Here is a 6363-nt window from a genome sequence, read left to right as displayed (position 1 = left end):
AGCATATTGTCTCTTTTTCACCTCACTTGAACCTGTCACCCTTAGGCCAACCCGCTTCCTCAAGATATTTTCCTTCCATATTGTCCAGCAAAGCATACCTGATTAACGCATATTCTCTCTATTTTCTGCTTTATGATTAGATAATGACAATGTAAAATAACTTCTGACTCAGTATCTTAAAGCTCAAAAGTAATATACAAATTTTATAGTAGGGGTCTTTGGACCCCATAGAAATGGGCATAATGGTGAGTACTTTAAAGGGTTGGGAAGGTCATATTTTAGAAAGGTGAGTTGTATGGCATCTCAAATTTGAACATATGTGGAGGTGAGAATTCAATCCTCCCAACCCCCTAATTTAACATCAGTTTTATTAATACAAAATGTTGTGTTATCCTTTATAAATACAGGAAAAAAGATAAAAATTCTTTCACATTCTACTGAAAAATCATAAATACTATAATTTATATGAGTGACCTCCATCTTTATAGAGAAATGTTTCTAGAAACTATGTAGTGGGTAGATAGCCACAACATAGAGAATATGTACTGCTGTTCAAACATGCTTCCACCATCAGTAAGGTGGTAGGGTGTTGAGAAATGAAATCATTTTGAGAGTAAAAGAATAATAAAGGAGTAAAATATTAGCCAATAACAAATAGAAGTGGTTGTCGTAAAAATGCATATTGGCCATGAAAATTCTGTTTTATGATTAGTTGGCATTATAAAAAAATGTTTCTGGGGAGGCACGTATTTTTTTAATGAAAATTTACTTATATTTCCTCAAAAGCTTGGGAATAGAGCATGCAGATGTTTACAGAAAATAAAGTCACCTCCCTAGAGAACAGCACTACCAGGTATTTTCCAAACTCCACAAGGAATCATGGCTAATATCAAAACGTGGGGATCTATCACGTAGAATTTTTATCTAAACTGGCAATGCCCCATTTACTTATGAGACACATAGGAATAAAATAATTATTTGTATGACTGAAATTGCAATTACTGACATTCTTCTATTTTTAAAAGATACTTTAAGAAAATACAACTTCATCATAATCTACTTTTTAGGTATTAAATATTTCTAAAATGATTTTATAGAAGATTGCCAATCAGATTAATATTGATGTTAAATTTTGAAGGTGTGTTCCATCCATCTTAAAAAGTAGAGAGGAATTAAAATGAACCTTTAAATCTCTATACTGATATATATTACCTCATTTTTAATCCTTTCATAATGCAACGACTTATGGCTCAGAAGATGTGTTTTGACTGCTAACGTGGGACTATCTATTTTAGTCCAGGAATTTTCAAATATATTCCAAATAGCCAAATCTTATCTTATAAGTACAGATCTTCCTTGACTTATGATGGGTTATGTCCTGATAAACTCACTGTAAGTTGAAAATATCATTAAGTGGAAATGCATTTAATACACTTAACTTACCAAACATCATAGCTCAGCCTAGCCCACCTTAAACATGCTCAGCTTACACTTACATTAACTACAGTTGGGCAAATCATCTAACACAAAGCCTAGTTTATAATAAAGTATTGAATATCTCATGTAATTTATTGAATACTGTACTGAAAGTGAAAAGCAGCATGGTTGTGTAGGTACAGATTGGTTGTAAGTGTATCCGTTGTTCACCCTTGTGATGGCGTGGCTGACTGGGAGGTGCGCTCACTGCCGCTGCCCAGCATCACGAGAGAGCATGGTACCGCTTATTGCTAGCCTGGGAAAGATCAAAATTCAAAATTCCAAGTACAGTTTCTACTGAATGACTCTTGCTTTCACGCCATCATGAAGTTGAAAAATCATAACTCAAACCATTGTAAGTCAGGAACTGTCTGTACTCAAATATTAAGTGTTGGAGACTTTGATTTTTAGATAATTAGAAAACCATTCAGTCCTTAATCATTTTAAGGAATCTAGGTTATCTAATGCTAATATTGAAATAGAAAACATGAGAGACTCAGAAACCAGCCTCCACTAGGGATTCTGCCTAGGGCATATTCTAATAAATTTTTGACTTGAGGGAGCCACAGTTTATGTTGATTAAGTTAATCACCCTTCCAGTACCTACTCCAACAACCCTACAGCCTCACTAGGGCCTACAGTCCTTGATCCTACCCTCTCTATCCTGTCCCTCTCAACCCACCTCTACTTTATCATTCTTCTTTAGTCTAATTACATTCTGTGGTCAATCATTCTGCATACTCCTTCCACTCTCTTATCTCTTTCTTTCTTCATCATATTTGCTCAGCAAGACACCTAAACCTGCTACATCCACCACTTTCTACATCTTGACTAATAAATCTTCATTCTTCCAGATGCCCAGGTCTGACTCAGCTATTTACCTCATATCCCATATCCAGTTGATGAGCAAATCCTGTCAGTTCCACCCATAAAATATATCCAGAATCCAAATCATTTCCCCCAACCTTCAATACTGTCTCTTGGGTCTAAGGGAACTTCATCTTATTCCTGAAGTATATTTCCTAACAGGTCTCTCAGGCTGATCACTCCTCCCTCCTTACTCCCCCAGTCTACTCTCAATACAAAAGCCAGAGGTGCTCCTTTTAAAAACATCATGCAGATTATGTTTCTCCTCTGCTTAAAACACAATAGCTTCTATTCTCATCAAAGTAGAGGTCTCCCCTTTCCTGCCTCCCTATCCCGAGGTCTCATCTCCCATTCTTTGCTCTTTCTCACTCCACTACAGCCCACAGATCTCCTTGCTGTTCCTGGATCACCAATGCCCCAGCGTGCCTCAGGGCCTTTGAACTTGTTCTTTGGCCTGAAATGCTATTTCCCCTGGAGGTTAGGTTGGACTGAGGTTGGAGAAGGGCTTGTTTCCTCACCTCCTTCAGGTCTTTAATTATCTTAAATTATCACCTTCTGCAGGAGATCATTACTGACCACAGGATTTAAAATTTAACATCTCCATGATCCACTCTCCTTTCCTGATTTTTTTTCTTTATTGCATTTACTATCCACCACAATGCAGTCACACACCACATAACGATGTTTCAGTCGACAATGGACTGCATATACGACCATGGTCCCACACGACTAGTACTATATAGCCTAGGTATGTAGTAGGCTATACCATCTAGGTTTGTATAAGTACATTCTATAATTTTGCACAACGACGAAATTGCCAAACAACAAATCTCTCAGAACATATCCTTATCATTAAAGGATGTGTTACTGTACAACCTATTTACTCATTTATTTTATTTACTGTCTTTTTCCTCCTCAGAGTATGTAAGCTCCATTAGGTCATTTGTTTTATTCACTGTTGAATTCTTGAGCAACAGTGCTTGAATATAGTTTTGCTTAACATATGCTTGTTACGTAGATTTTCACTCTTCCACGGTGATTATGCTTCTTCTTTCTTAAAACAAATTATTTATTCAGGAAAAAAAGTACAATTGATTTTCAACCATCATAATTGGTAAGAGTTTGGGCTCTGGAATCAAAGACCTTGTGTTCACTTTCTGGCTCCATGAATCACCTGCTGCATGACCACAGGGATAATAAGAATGTCAGCCTCACAGAGTAATAGATTAATGGAGATCAAACATGTCGAGTGTTTTGCAGAGTTCTTGACCAAGGCGGATAGCTATTTTTTTTCTTAAAATGGATTAGGTGGGCAGGAAAGTAGTACCATATATCGTGTATGGTGATCTGCTTGCCAGCTTGTTACACGTGAAGTGCTGTTGCCTCTGGTTACTCCAGAAATATCTGGACTCCTCCAGATAAAGGAAGGTATGGGCAGGTTGATGCTTTCTCTGGGGTTGTGTCATGTCAAGTGAGTACTGGGCATATCTGAATTTATTCTGCAAGTACTCATACTCTCCCGTTCTTATTGGAAATGTAAATAAAGAATCCTGTAAATTATGATGAGAAGGATGAGGAACCATAAGAAAAATTAAAAGGAGCTAGAAACACTCTCTGAAACCCAAGCCAGTCCAGACACAATGATATGTCCCAGAGGGGATCCCAGGCTCTAGGGATCCCCTCAAGCCCACAGAGTTTGCCTTTTCCATCTGGGTGTGGGCCTCTGACTCAGGCTGAATCACCACCACTTAACCAGTCCAGCTGCTTCCATTTCCAGAGCTGTGAGAACCTCCTCGGCCTCCAAGTTGTCAAAGGTAGTCATTTACAGTGCTTTTAAAATTGTTGAAGTGACTTCTGCTTGACAAAAGCAAAAAATGTTTTGCCCTGTTTTTAGACTTATGAATCAACCTGGGAGCCCAATCCTAAATTACAAAAAGGAAAAAAGTTAGTCCAGCTCTCCATTTAGAAACCTCTCCTCCACAGGGACTCTTGATTTAATAGCACGTTCTAAGAGGGAGGAAAGAGAAGAGGAAAAACATTAAACACAATAAGAATGGTAACTTTTCAAAAAGTCTTCGGTCACAATTTAAGACTTGAAAAACGGAATTAAAATTATCCTAACTCTAACAGATAGTTCTATAGGATTCTTAGTAAATATACTTAAATGGAAATCTATTTTGGAAAAATATGTTTTATTAGTTTGCAGAAGATTTTGCAAGGCAATATGTGGTAAAGTATTGAAAGCTAAAAGTGCTGAGATGGGTTAGATCAGACTCTGGCTTATTTCCCAGAAAATATAACATGCTATAAAGGAAAGCATTATAATCGGTTTCTTGTGGTACTCATTCAGGTGTCTCATGTTTAGCAGAAATTTAAACCAGATCTTCAAAGAGAAATCGACTTAAAATGTAAAGGAATAAGATCAGATACCAATAGTAGGTGAATGGTTTTCCTCTGTGTAAGAATTTTAGATGCATGAAATTTATAATTTTCATAGAATTAGTGGAAATAAACTGTAAAATAATATTGATAGATTTATAGAACTAGAACACACTCATTAAGAAGAAAAGGGCTCAATTTCTCTCCCATAGATGACAGAATCAGATAATCCTGTTCTGATTTAAAGGCTAAACCAGGTTAAGAAAATACTAATCACTGTGCTAAGCACAGACACCGGGCTTGGTAGATGTTGAATGAATGAATGAAGAAAATTAGCTGTTAACCAAGCTCAGAATGAGACAGGCAAAGAAGATTGAGAAGCTAACAAAAAGGCCTGAAATTAATTGAACAGGTAGGTAGGCCCATATTAATGATATCCAAATGATATATAAAGATATGCAATTTTTTTTTTCTTTTTGACATGCAGGTCGAATTTCTTTTTCTTTTTCTCTCTTGGGCAGTCCAATGGGAGATAACGGATAACAGCAAAACCCGAGAAGGCTTCCAGTCAGGGAAGGACACGATGGTGCTGACACTGGTGGGCGGTTATTCCTGCTGGTCGTCCTTGCTGGCTCTGGAGGTCTGACTTCGGATCTGACTTCGGAGCTGTTCTATTGACTGGATTTTGCTGCTGCATCTGCTGAGCGAACTGCTGGCCCGCCTGGATTAGCCTGGCCAGGTAGTTCTGCGAAGGGCTGGTGCCAGGAGTCCCTAATGGGTTGTGGCCGCCGAAATCATCCCAGATATGAGCTGTTGAACTCGGGGATTGTTCATTAGGTTTGATGCCATGCTCCTGAAGCTCGGGTTCTTCGGCTCCCCGGCGATGTCAAAGCTGCTGACACCTCCGGTGGGACTCGGCGCCTCTCTCAGCTTCAGTTCGGCTATCTAGAGATTCGACTTGCACTTCTGGTTGTCTGGTTGTCGGTTGCACTTCTAGTAGCAGACCACGGCTCGGGGTGCTTGTTCAAACTGGGAAGCGCTAGGGCGCTCCAGCCGTAAGCTTTGCGGTAGGACGGGTCTATGCAGACGGCCGCTTGGCGGTCCCGCTCCTCCCGCGAGTCCCCGAGTTTGCTGTGGGCCGCAGCTCTGTTATTAAAATAGACCACGCGGGCCTCTTCGGCTTTTCCGCAGAAGCTTTTCTACTTTCATCTGCTCATTTCCTTTGGTTTTGAGATGTTCTGCCTCAGCTGAGTCCTCCTCGAAGCGGGGGTTCACTCGGGGCTTCTCAGGACCTGAGGCATCTCCTTGCCCCGGCAGCTGCTTCAGATGTTTCCAGAAGAGGCTGAGGGAGGGCCAGGTCGCTGTCTTCCACCATCTCCCCAAAGTGGTCTCCAGCCGCTGGATTAGAATATATTAAAATACGTGCAAGAATGTACATTCTTGTGCTTTTGAAGTTATTTGAAAAGGATACATATTTTAAGTGGCTGAGATAAACTCATTGCTAAAAGAATTAAGGTAATGAATCCAGAAAACCGAAGTGTTTTAGTAGTTGTAGTAGTAGTGGTGGTGGTAGTAGTGGTGGTGGTAGTAGTAGTGGTGGTGGTGGTAGTAGTAGTAGTAGTACTTATCCCGATTCTTTGC

The 6363-nt window shown here is 39.5% G+C and overlaps 1 pseudogene; it reads right to left on the bottom strand.

Annotated features, from left to right (window-relative positions):
- Nucleotides 1-5328: 5328 nt before the first annotated feature.
- On the bottom strand, nucleotides 5329-6097 carry LOC101395340 (small glutamine-rich tetratricopeptide repeat-containing protein alpha pseudogene; annotated as a pseudogene).
- Between the last annotated feature and the right edge of the window lie 266 nt (nucleotides 6098-6363).

The sequence above is a fragment of the Ceratotherium simum genome, chromosome 1 (assembly GCF_057802395.1).
Source record: "Ceratotherium simum simum isolate JZ-2026a chromosome 1, ASM5780239v1, whole genome shotgun sequence".
In the NCBI taxonomy this organism is placed as follows: Eukaryota; Metazoa; Chordata; class Mammalia; order Perissodactyla; family Rhinocerotidae; genus Ceratotherium; species Ceratotherium simum.
Note: the sequence above shows the minus strand (reverse complement) of the source record. Positions and strands in the feature narration are given on the sequence as shown.